This window comes from Lolium rigidum, chromosome 6, assembly GCF_022539505.1.
Source record: "Lolium rigidum isolate FL_2022 chromosome 6, APGP_CSIRO_Lrig_0.1, whole genome shotgun sequence".
Taxonomy (NCBI): Eukaryota; Viridiplantae; Streptophyta; class Magnoliopsida; order Poales; family Poaceae; genus Lolium; species Lolium rigidum.
In genome coordinates, this window is record NC_061513.1 from 184,133,398 (window position 1) to 184,146,611 (window position 13,214).

The following is a 13,214-nucleotide window of genomic DNA, read 5'->3' on the forward strand; positions in this document are numbered from 1 at the left end:
AGGTTTACCATCTCTATACTTTCAGTATCCCCGCTGCTATTACTAAAACAGTGAACATGATTACTAATATGAATCTTTCAAAGCGTGTGTCTGTATTATTCATATGTTACATCCCGTTTTCAAATTTTATTTTTGTCCTATTTTACCAATATTATAGACTTTTTATTCTGAATTAGAGTTTCTCTTTTCTTCTAGGGCGAGAAATGCAACAGTTAAAATCCATGGATTTTGAAGATTGGTGAATATCAATAGCACAGATATCTTGAGGGATCACACTCATGTTCCGGTACTCAGATTTTGCATAACCATATTTCTCTTCTGCAAAAATAACCACAATAGTTAGAAAAAGCATACTTGTACGTAAGCCCAAACTTAAGTGCACTATCTTACCAAAAATTACAAGTATTATCAAGTTGTACTTTTCATGTTAAAGACTAACAATTGTTTATCAACCAGATACAGCAATGAGATACAGTTAAGCGCCATTTGGAAAAAAACTGGCAGGTTGAGTGACAGGTTAGCACGTACTTGATTATTCCTCCAATATTGCCTCGGTTTGTACTTATTTCATTGCATTTGATCTCGGTGAAAAAATAGGGTCTCTGAGGGCATCTCCAGCGGCGCGACACATTTTAATGTCAGCGAGTGTCCGTTTGTGTCGTGCTACGGACGCTAAAATGACTGTTTTTGTCCACGCATCCGTTTGCGTCTGGGGGTTGCGGGGCGACGCATTTATTTTTTTCTTATTTTTTTTTCTCTACTCCGTTTAAACATAGTTCCAAATATTATATATTGGAACATGGTTTTACACAAACTAATACATAATTGGGAACATGGTTTACACAAACTAATACATAGTTTGAACCATGGTGGACACAAATAAAACATTGCAAAATGAGGAAACCAGTTGTGTTGATTTCCGTATGTTCGCTGCCAAGAAAGAACATTCGAGGGCACGCTCAGTCATCCAAACTGGAAAATCCAGCGGGAGATGGTGCCCTTGTTGGTTCTACCGAGGACGAACATCCAGAAACCTCGCACTATCGGCTTCGTCTGGCCCGTAGCCAGATTCGCTGCAAAGAAAGAACACTCTAAGTTCTAGCTATCGGTATCCGAGCCGGATTCGCCGGTGTGGTAGTGCCTGCGGCACGCCGTGTCGTCGAACACCTTGACGATCATCTCGCCATCACCCTCGTAGAGGAAGGTGAGCTGGCAGCCGCGCTCGAGCTCGAGGTCGCGGGCGAACTTGTCCCACCCCGTGTGCAGGTACATCTTGCCCTGCCCGTCGAACAAGACCTCCACGGTCCAGCGGCAGAAGTTGCAGCTGGCCTCCCGGAGCTGCAAATGCGTCGGATCGACGCCATCGACGAACTCAGCGAACTTGTCCGAGAGCCGCTTGATGCCGAGTGGGTCGTCGTCGATGCGGGGGAGGAACTCGAAGCAGCGGGCCTCCTGCGAAGACGAAGAGGGCGCAGGCGACGGCGAGCGTGGGACCGTAGCTGCTCCACCACGGCGGCCCCTGCCCCGGCCTCGGGGGCGCCCAGGGCCGCGGCCTCGACCGCCTCGCCGGCCACCAGGACCGGCCATGGACTTCCTCGCGGGCCTGGCTGCGTCGCAGGAACACCTAGGCGGCGCTACGGTCGAGCTTTGTGGCGGCTAGGGTTTCTTTGGAGGAGTGGATGAGGAAGAAGAACGCGCACCCCCTTTATATAGGCCGGAGGCATGCGGTGGCCGCGGGACGCGTGGCGTCGTAATTAACGTGGTTGGCGGAGGTGGGCTGCGGCCGCTCGGCAGCCGAGGCATCGCCATTAACGTGGCGCAGGCTGCCGAAGCGACGCAGCGGCGTAGTCGCTGGCGCGTTTGAGAAGACGCATCAACGCAGGATCGCTGCCAGGCAGGCCCGACGAAACATCCGCCAGACGCGAGCGGACACTTTGCGTGTTCGCGCAGCGTCCGCAGAGATGCATCCGAGACGCATATTTGGGCCAGGTTTGCGCCTCCGCGGACGGCCCGGTCACTTTGCGTCGCTCCGCTGGAGATGGTGCCAGACGCATTTCCGATCACGGAGGACGAGCGACCGTTTGCGTCGCGCCGCTGGATATGCCCTGAAACTCCTAAATGGTTTTACATTTGCCGTGGTGTCAAGTGATTTTAGTTTTTATCTTAACAACAAGGCTCTGCCCTGGCTCATTTGACAAGACAATCAGAGTATCAAAATGCTGCGAGAGAAATCCAATTTACCCCCTAAATTTGTCTCAAAGTTCAGCTTACAACCCTCAATTTTAGTTTGGTTCACCTTTCAACCCTGCATTCTAAAAACGGTTCAAAAATCACCCCTTGCATTGTATTAAGATGGTTTTTCTTGTCACGTAATGTATTGTATTGGTAAAATAGTGCATACAATGTCTTTAACTCTTCATCTTCAACTCTATGCTTCAACTTCAACTCTTCCACCTGCCGGAATAAAAACACCTCCCCCGCGGCTCGCTGCGCTGCATGGTGGTTGCCCCGTGCTGGCGGGTGGTTGGGCACGACAGGTGATGCAGAGGGCAGACGCTAGAGCCTGGTATTATTGTCCGGCGGAGGCACCCCTCCGTGGTTGCCATTGTCTCGTTCCATGGAGGAAGACGATCATGATGAGGCATGAGGTGATCATGCGATATGGAGAGAGAAAGTACATGTACCGTGTATGTTGTATGTTGATGAGTTGGCACAGTATATAGGAAGAAAAACCGCTAACTGGCGAGAAAAACCGATTCAAAACATGTCAAAAAAAAGGTAGAAGGTTCAATTCCGAACGGTTTATAGAATTCAAGGTTGAGGATTGAACCAAAGTAAAGTTAGTAAAGTTGAGGGTTATAATCTGAACTCTAAGACGAGTTTAGAGGGGTAAATTGGACTTCTCTCAAATGCTGCCGACATGCTTATCTCTATTGTCTACTGACTACTATGTTTGAATCTGATATATTCTTTCTAATTAGGCATGGGACCTTAGAATTCTCGAGTTTACGCAATCACTATCTGAGCATAAAGTTGTTGTTACCTATGTGCTTTGTTGGGATCAGAATTACTATCTTGATCTGCGAACAAGACTGTAACAACTGGTCTGCTCGAGTACAAACATTCAAGTTATGCATACCCATTCCGATGAACATGTAAGTTACGCACACTTTCTTATGAATTATTCCATCATCGTTATTTTCTCAGAACTTCATTGAGGTTTCAAACACAGAAGCTTATATTAGCCCTTTGTTTTTGTTTTTACGAGAACTAGGATTATACTATCGATCCTTATTTAGTTTGATTGAACACTATAAACAGTTAACATCGAATAATTATGTCATGTTTATATCTTCAGGTGTGCTAATAAATGATATTTGTGCTAATTTTGTTCTAGGTTAGGTAAATATTTTGGTGTAAATATGAGTACCGGTGGCTAATGTTTAGCCAAGTAATATGCATGATCATGTGTTAGATTGAATTGGGTTTACTACATTTCATTTAATTTGCTTGATGTGCGTTGGGGGCTGTTTGGTTCAGGGGATAGATTCAGGGGCTGAGGGTATCCCTAACCACCCGGTTAGAGGTAGCCATTTTTTCTGTTTGGTTGTGTAGGATGAGAGGTGGTTAGTGGTAACCAAATTTCTGTTTGGTTGAAAGGATGAAGAGTGGATGAGCAAGTGTGGTGACCTTTTTTATTCAAATGGTGAGATTACCGTAAATTGGTTCAAGTCGGTTTCAACGGGAATGCCTACTTTGGCATTGAAAATCGGCAAGTGTTATAGAAATTATGTCTACTTCACACGAGGCCATTCAGATAATGAAATAGCAAACATGAAGCTAGCAAGTAGCAACAACAGCGAAACAATACATGCAAGAATTGTAGATACATAACAGCGGCAGTCAAAGCAACGCACACAAGCAACAATAGGAGAAGCAGAAGTGCAAAATAGTTGCGCGCAAAAGATCTCCTCAATCGATACGCTTGAAGAGAAGAGCTCCATCGTCTCGGCGCGGACGACTGGACGACCTCCATCTGACCCCAGACAATCAACGAGGTCACCAACCCCGGCCACCCAACAACGCAGCGCCCACATCGCATCAGATCAGGGGCCACGGCCACATCACATCAGAGCAAGGGAATGTAGCCAGAGCAGCACCAACGACGGCCACGGCGCAGCAGAGCAGTGGCGGCCATAGCCACCGGGAGCACCTGCCCCTCGTCGTACCGCCATCGCCCTCGATCTGGCGCCGCCGGGCCGCCGTTGCCCTCGATCTGGCATCTTCAAGAGATAACGGAGGAGGTGAGCGAGGGAAAAAACGAGGAGATGGAGGAAGGTACCAGCCGCCGCCGTGTCTGATTTCCCGGCGTCGCGCCAGGATTTCTTGCCGCCGCCTGGTTCATGCGGGAGAGGAATCACTTTTCTTTCGCGGCGGTGAGCAAGCGAAACGGTGCTGGAAGTATTTCGGGGTGAGGCAGCGCGATAGGCAGAAGTGGTTGGCCTCATCCACCACATTTTACCGGACGAGCTCAACCACCATTTCACACGAATATTTCCAGAATCTGGCTATCCTCAACCACTCTCGTCCCTAAATCAAACATCTGGCAACCACTTTTTTAGTGGCTATCCCTAAGCACTCTAGGATATCCCCTAAACCAAACAGCCCCTTACTGGATTGAGTAGCCCCCTGTCTTCATGCCGCTATGTATCAGCAGCAATGGTATGGTCGAGAAGTCTTCATGCCGCGGGAACAACATAATAATCTGTTATGCGGAATTCTGAATATTTTTCTCGATATTTTTGTCCAGTATTCTAGCAAGCGCCCTGCATATATTTCAAAATTACCTGCCATTCTTGATTTTATCAATACCTCCCTCGGAACAGGTTCACATGTCTACTTTTATAAGCTCTGTTAAGCCTTTTACCAATGGCATTAGTGGCCTTGAGAAGGAAGCATTTTTTTATGTTATGCTTTTTGGATGTTCGCTGCTAGATGAAGAACAAATTAAGTGGCTCAAGTTGAATGCGCGTTGGATGCCCGTGCGTGACTTCACTTACATTTTGTTCACATACGATAGTAGCAACGCACGAGCATTCAATTTGAAAACCGTAGCAACGCACAGACATTCAACTAGTTTATTAATAATTTTGTAAATTGACTGAGAAATACTAAGATTTTCCTAGTCGACTCAGAATAGACAGACTCGGGTAAAAAGAGGCAACGGACATATTTGAAGTGAGATAACTAAAAGAGGGTAAGAAGTAGAACACACTCTTAATTTAAAACATAGATGTAATCCTAAATGAAGTGATACAGCCTATAAGATAGATGCGACTATTATGTTCGTGTTTGCTAAATCTAAATCGAGTGAGATACTTTTTCAAGTCTCAGTCAATTGTGAATGTAGTCAAATTAGATAAGTAGCACTTTGCTATAAATTGATTACACCAAACTGAAATTGCACCTTTCCTGACTCGATAAAGTCTGCAAGTTGCTTTTTAAACTTAGACTTTTGTAAATGAACAAGAGACTAGTATAATCTCAGTCGACTTGGACATGTATATATGGATGGCATAGACGGACCCATGTCCATCGAATGAATGGAGGTTGAGCAGATGGATCAAACGTAGGTGTTGGCAATGTCGGCGAGGTGTCCGGCCAGTTCCTCCGGCTTGGAGAGCATGGCCATGTGGTCAGCGTCTTCCATCTCCCTGACCTCCGCCACGGGAATGCTGGCGATCATCCGCCTCTGGTACTCCTCGATCATGGCCAGATCCTGCTTGGCGACCACATACACCTTGCTGACCGCGCCGTAGCGGTCGGCGCTGAAGGGCGGGTGTTGCTTCTGGTCGGCGACGTAGTAGGAGCTGACCCGCGCCAGGCTCTGGGACAGCGTGTAGTCCTCTTCCGGGCTGAGCTGGTACAGCAGCCGCCGCAAGAACTCGGGCCCGAGGAACACCGACGGCGGGGCGTGCCCGTCGTCCGTCACGGAGTCCATCCAGTCGAGCAGGGGCAGCTCCTCGATGGCGCGGGTGCGCGGGCCGGCGCAGTCCGGCATGAAGGCGGTGACGAACACCGCGGCGGCCACCTTCTCCGGGAGCTCCTCCGCCGCGAGCGCGATGCTCATCCCGCCGAAGCTGTGGCCCACCAGCACCGCCCTCTCGCCTGGCGGGAGGGCGCGGAGCGCGTCGAGCAGGGGCCGCGAGTAGTCCTCGAACGTGGGTGCGTCGCGCAGCGGGCGCGCGTCCGCGCCCGAGGCGGCGAGGTCCGGGGCCTCCACGCGGTGCCCGGCGGCGCGGAGCAGCGTGGCGACCTTGTACCAGCACCACCCGCCGTGGCCCGTGCCGTGGACCAGGATGATGCGCTTCGACGCCGCCGTGGCGGCCGCTGGCGCGGACGAGGACGGCATGGCCGAGCAGTGGATGGAATGGATACCGGGTAGCTGCTTCGTTTCTTTGACTCTTGATGCTACGCCTATGGGTTCATTTATGCGGCAGGGCAGCTTGAGAGGAAGTGGCGAGGCGAAGCGCGGTATTGTCACGGCTGATGCAACGATATCACTGTTCATGCGGCGGCTTCAAGATAAGTGGCTGACACTCGCTGATGAACTTCCTACAGTACTGCGAATAATGGATGGTAATACATACTCCCTCCGTTCCAAATTAAACCTATTTTTACGCACTAAAATAGGAATCAAGATAAAATTGAGTCAGTTTATTTGGAACGTATTATTCAGTTATGCATTTCTAGCCAAATGATCAACTTTCTTAATCACAGGTCACGGGCTTTGTTCCACCGTGGACCCGTGGTTCCGCTGCATCCGCCTCTCGACTTTGCGACTCTCTGCATTGTCCACACGAAATATTCATGTATCACTATGGAGTATTCATGCACCGGTATACCGAGCCAAGCCGGCCGTTTCTATCGTCGACATAAATGTGACATCTTAAAGAGCATTTCCAGTCACGACCCCTCAAAAAGTTTCCCAAAGGAAAATAAGGAATGTCGGATACTTAAGAGTATTTTCAGTCGCGTCCCCCAAAGCGTCCGTCAAACGGCGCCGAATCGAGCGTTTGGAAAATGTGTTTTTTTCGTACCACGTTTGGGGGACGTTGCTTCCTACCCGCGTCCCCCAAACGCCGCCCCTAAACTTCTTTTAACGGCTTTTGTTTGATACTGCACTACTAAACGACTGTGTGCATCCTAGTTATGCAGAGGCTGGGTGTAATGTTTAAAATTATTTTGAGTAATAAAGTACCCCTTATAAAAAAAACTTCTTTTAACATTAAAATACTCTTTTTGCATTTTTATTTCAATAGAGAGAAGGAACATTCCACAAACTAGTACATAATTAGGAACATGGTTTACACAAACTAGGACATAGGCCGGAGGGAGGCACTGGAGCAGTGGCGCTCATTAACGCCGGCACAGAGAGCTAGCCGCGACGAGACGCTTCGCTGCGCCTCTGCGGAAAATGCACCGTCGCTGCGCGCCAATAACATCTATCGCGAGGTAGGCGACGGTAGGTTAAACTTGAATTGGTCGCTAACGCATCGGGCCCACGTCTCCTCGCCTCCTCGTTGTGTCCGACGTGCCGGAGCGTCCCCTGTGGAGCGGGAACGAACTCGGGACGCCGGACACTATATTGGGCCGCGTCGAACGTAAGGAGGCTTTGGGGCGTGCGGCTGGGAACGAAATTTTGTCCGGCGCGCCCCAAATCTCTTTGGGGACCGATTTGGGGGACACGGCTGGAGATGCTCTAACCTCTCCCAATTGCGCGCTCCAAAGACCGCTTCGGTCCGGGCGTGCCCCAAATATTGCCCGGCATCTCCAGCCCATCCCTGTGTATAGAGGCTCTATCAGAGACCCCGAACACGACTTTTACACTTGCTTTTTATTTGAGGTCACATTTGGGGAACGCGGCTAGGAACGGAAGTCCCCAAACACGACACCACGTCGCGACATCCCCCAAACGATCAATCCGGCTTTTGCCAGACATCATTTGGGGATGCTACTAGAGATGCTCGAATTCCTAATCGAATATAAGCCACAACGGCCTGACTGCTGGCTCAGTTTTTTCGCTAACCCCGAGTGGTTTAGAGCTCGGAATCATGAAGAGCTCGCAACTTTAATTCTTGCGAGGTGCCAACGGCTGCAGGACTAATCTATAATAACTAAATAGGAGCAACCCACTAAGTGATTTCTCTTAACATGCAAGCTATCCACATCATCAAGTATCTTTGACCAATTATAGCCTCCCACATCAGCAATCTGCCATGTCATTAATATTATTATTTTTGCATCTAAATCTCATACTCCTATTCGTTTTTTGTAGCACTCTTCATCTCCTCTTTTTATTGCTGTTCCTATTCGTCTCCTCCACCCACACGACATAACTCCTTTTATTGCTATCTGTTCCCATTCATCTCCTCCACCCACACGACAAATCAAAAAGGATTGCTAGCTGTTCCTATCCACCGCCATTAACATTTACAGCAGCTCATCTCTATTTTTCCAGCGACGCTCAACATGCCCATCTCATACGCCCTCCACTGATCCGTCTCTAATCATGCCCAACGCCATCACGGGACGAACGCCAGAGGCAGGACGTCTTTTCTCCTCCATAGCTACTAGGCTGTCCTGCTCTTACTCTCCTGCTCTCTCCTTGCCATCCACCACATGCTCCGGTAATGGTTCAGGTCAGGTGGGGCGCTAACTGTGACCAGGACAACGGTCCTTGACTTCTCTGACTGTGTGCTGCCTTTCTTCTCTTAATTTATGCAGATGTCAAAATGTGAAGCTGCTCTTCCTATGCGCACAGGGCACCTTCATCCTCCAGACCCATTCAGTTACATGTGTATGTTATTTGCAATTCAGGTCATGTCATGCTCCATAGAATACAAATTGTTTGTTTACTTTTTCTCTAAATATTGGGGTGTGTTCTGTCATGTTATATAATATAGGAACATACCATCCCAACGTGTGTATATGTCAAGCAGCTAGCTGCAGCTTCTATGTGCATAGGTATGTCCTTCGGTTATTCTTTTTTTTAGCAATATTATACTATTGCTATTTTATTGTTTACAGTATATGGTTATTTATTTAAGCATTAATCGTGAATGACTGCCACATATCTCACTTTCTCTAAATTCTCTTGGTTTTTATTGTCTTATTAGCTCCTTCTATAACACAATATGGTTCTACTTTTCCTTCAGATCAAAATCAAAGTTCAGGTATTCCCAAACTGTTTAAATTACATATAGATTGGTTTCTGCAGTTTCTGTTGGTCATTTTTACCTCATATATGCACACATTCCTTTATTTTGGTAGTTGCCTCAAAGCTATGGTTATTATTTATTTCATTTGAATGAGAGCGAGTAGTTTCCTTTTCATTGAACATGTTTTAGCCTAACTGTCTTTACTGTTTCTCAAGTTCTGTTAAGCATAGATTAAACAAACGGATGTATAACTATTTTTATTTGTTTGGGCCAAAATTGTACATTATGGCTGAATCGAAAAAGCCACATTACCGATTTTCCTCGAGAGATTTTCAGTGTTTGTGATGATGGGTGTATGTCACTGTTAGCCTACATATCATGTTGATATAAGCAAGTATTCTTCTTTTTAAATGATATGAGCAGGCTCTTATATTCAGAATGTTTTTTTGCAGGTTTTCGAGCTGGAAGCATCCGCCATTGAAGTGTTGTAATTCTCTATGAACCAACAAATAAAACGAGAGCAGAATTACCGCAATATGTTCTCATAAAATATTCAGGTTTTAAAGGCATATATAGGAGATCTTGAAGAATTGAGTTGTTTTTTAAATATGACAATGTATCCTCTTCTATCAATTCTCATTTTTATAATGCATACTCATCAAGATTTCAATAGTTATAACTTTGTTTCCTGTGAAAAATCGTCAAGGGGTGGCAGATGATTTATTATGAATGTAAAAAATCTAAATATTAATGTTGCAAATTTTCTCCATACATCAACCACGTGTATATTTGTATATTTTCTAAACAGCTTGCCAATCTTTACTATCATGTTTGTTTATATTCCCGCCGCAACGCGCGGGGTATTATCTAGTTAAGTTAGCATCAAGACCAGGGAACTACTCGGGGCGTACGATGACCTGCTACAATGGTCCGGTGGTGAAGATAGTTTTCCGCACAGGCGGTCTTACGAATCTCCTCTCTGGAGCTTGCCATCATAGTTGGAGCTGCTAGTCTCTGAGGAGTCACCTGCTTAGCAAAGGTCAATTTAAGCTTCACAGTTCCGCTATAGCAAGATCATCCTTGGTGATCACTTCTTTCGGAAAGTCGGAGTTGTTGTAAAGTGATGATGATGATGTTGGTGGGCCATCTCGATGACGGTCCTTACTTTGGTGGTGTGTGTGTGTGCAGTTTTTGTGGGTAGCTAGGGTGGCTGAATATGCTCTCGCGGCGATAGTGTTCAATGACAGTCGGCGAAAGTTTTTGTGCCAATTTTTTGCTGGTTTTTCGCTAATAAACTGGCCATCTAATCCTCTTCTCTACTAATAAAAATAGCAATTTTTTTATTCATTTTCAAAAAAAGCACACAGTGTAGAGAAATGTTAGTGTGCAAATCTCTAGGAAATGCATGCAATGCTTTTGGCTTGTTCAAGGGTTGGCCCCAAATTGAAATTGAGACGATTGTCAAACAATAGCGAAGGCATGGTATGGGGAGAAGGAGCAACGATCTTCGTGCCCCCAACTGGTTAGATTGATAAAGTGTTTACTCTCATACTTCCAAGATTGTTCTACTAATTTTGTGAAAAGGAAAGCGAACAAGCCGGCACATGCTTGTGCTCTCTCTTTGTGGATGTTTCTGTAGTTTTTTATGACACTATGCTTAGATCTCTAGGTGAGGTTGTACAACTAGATAATATGTTGTCGATTGAATAAATTTCAGCGGATGATTTCTAAGAAAAAAGGCATCCAGATAAGCGCATCAACACGTCCTCGTCAAGAAATTTCCTTAGATGGTATTGGTGCATTCCTGAGGAATTTGACAATTCTAGTCATACATCATCCAAAAGGTTTTTATAAAAATATTCACTATGATTTGAATTCCCTAAATTTCAAGACATCAAAACTAGATAGCCTATGAGCCTTTTTTTAATCCCTATGAGCTCTCTCAGGTGTCCAGTCTTGTTGTAATTTTATCGGATGCCCCCGAAGGGACACGTGTCCAATCTTGTTGACCGTCCGATAAATAGTCTTGATGTCCTTTGGGGGCGCTATCCCGTGGCAAATTTGGAGTCTCGTGGTTACAGATCCTCGCCCATGGAAAAAAGAACCATGTAGAGTGTGACCTTTTTGTTGGGCTAACCTCAACAAAACATACAAAACAACATTTACAACTAAATTATTGACCCAATCAACATGATTACTCACCCAATTACCCCTTGAGAAAAAAAAAAGATAACTGAAAGGATAATAATATTATTACAAGACATACCAACCTCACTATTTAACATTCATGTTAGACAACTAGACTTATTTCTTCTAAATTTTAGTGAGACAATCTTGTTGCCAAAGGTTAATGAATCAAAAAAGGATTCAACAATATATGGCTATCTGCCTTCTTAATGTTAGCTTCGAGATATTTAGTGGTTGACCATGTTGTTCGTCCCACTCAAACGTCTTTCATGCAAGGAAGAAATATCCTAAATAGGGTTGTAGCCTTGCATTAAACAATCCATGAGCTACATCAAAAAAAATTTGAATGGGGTAATATTTAAGATTGACTTTGAAAAAGTTTACGATAAAGTTAAGTGGTCTTTCCTCCGGCGGACTCTCGGAATAAAAGGTTGTTCGGATGAGTGACGCGCTCTAATCCATAATTTTGTTTTTGGAGAAAGTGTGACCATCAATGTCAATGATGATGTTGTCAGCTACTTTTAAATAAAAACAAAATTAAGGCAATGTGATCCATTATCACCCATGCTATTTAATCTAGTGGTTGGTATGTTAGCTATAATTGGAGAGCATGGAAAAAACAATGGCCAAATTGAGGGAGTTGTCCGATGCCAGGTGGATGGTGGACTATCTATCCTTTAATATGTTGACTACACGATCCTATTTATGGAGCATGACCTTGAAAAAATGAGAAATTTGAAAATAATATTATCAGCTTCTGAGGATCTTTTAGGAATTAAAATTAATTTTCATAAAAGTGAGTTGTTTTGCTTCGTGAGTCTCAAGACGAGAATGCCCTTTATGCCAAACTTTTTGGTTGTGGGTAAGGGTCAGTTTGCAGCCAAATATCTTGGCTTCCCGATACATTATCGGAGACTTAAAACGCAGAATGGAAACACGTCGAGAAAATTCTACAAAAGCCATTAAGTAGTTGAAAAGAAAAACTATTATCTCTTGACGGAAGATCGGTTCTCATTAGTTTAGTACTAAGTAACATGGTAATGTATATGGTTTCCTTCTACCATTTACCTAAAAGATTTTTGCAACGATTAGATTATTTCCGATCAATACTCTTTTGGGAAGGAGATACCTGGAGAAGTGAAGGTGTCGTCTTCCTCTCAAACCAACACAGACTGTGAAGTGATTTTAGTTAATTATTTCAGTTTCATTAATAAAAATAACCAAATAAATGGAAAATGAAAATTAATAGAATCCTTTTTTCTTCAAATCCAAAATCTTGTTATTCATAGATAGGTCGTCGATTCGGCAATTGATAAAAAAAGGGCAGGTCTTGTTTAACGGAGGAAAAGAGAGAAGTTCAGGATAAATTGACAATATTGGCTCGAATTGACTAATTTAAGTTTTGCATATTCCACATTAATTGGTCCCTTGTTACCTTTTTGTATCCCTTGTTCCTCGAATACAATTCGATCCTTCTATGGACCTGATCGACTAAAACAACAAATGCATATCCCCTCCACCCCTTTTGACCTGAATGGAAGGTTAACCCCCAATGAATAAACTTTTTCCCCAACTATTACGAACTATCAGATAAATGGTCAAGAATTGACAGGAATGAAGGGAATTTATTTAAAGGGGTCACCCTAAGATGATCATCTCATGTATCTATTAGGAACAAATCAAATCATATAGTTCTTTTTCTCAAACTTTCTGACTTGTTCCTCCGGAACCAAGGCTGAAAGGATTGAAAAATAAGTATCAACTAGCTAAATGGAAGGAAGTTGCTATTCTAAAGATCAAGGAGGA

The 13,214-nt window shown here is 44.8% G+C and overlaps 1 pseudogene; it reads right to left on the reverse strand.

The window, feature by feature from the left end:
* Nucleotides 1–5,447: 5,447 nt before the first annotated feature.
* Nucleotides 5,448–6,412, reverse strand: LOC124666345 (annotated as a pseudogene).
* Between the last annotated feature and the right edge of the window lie 6,802 nt (nt 6,413–13,214).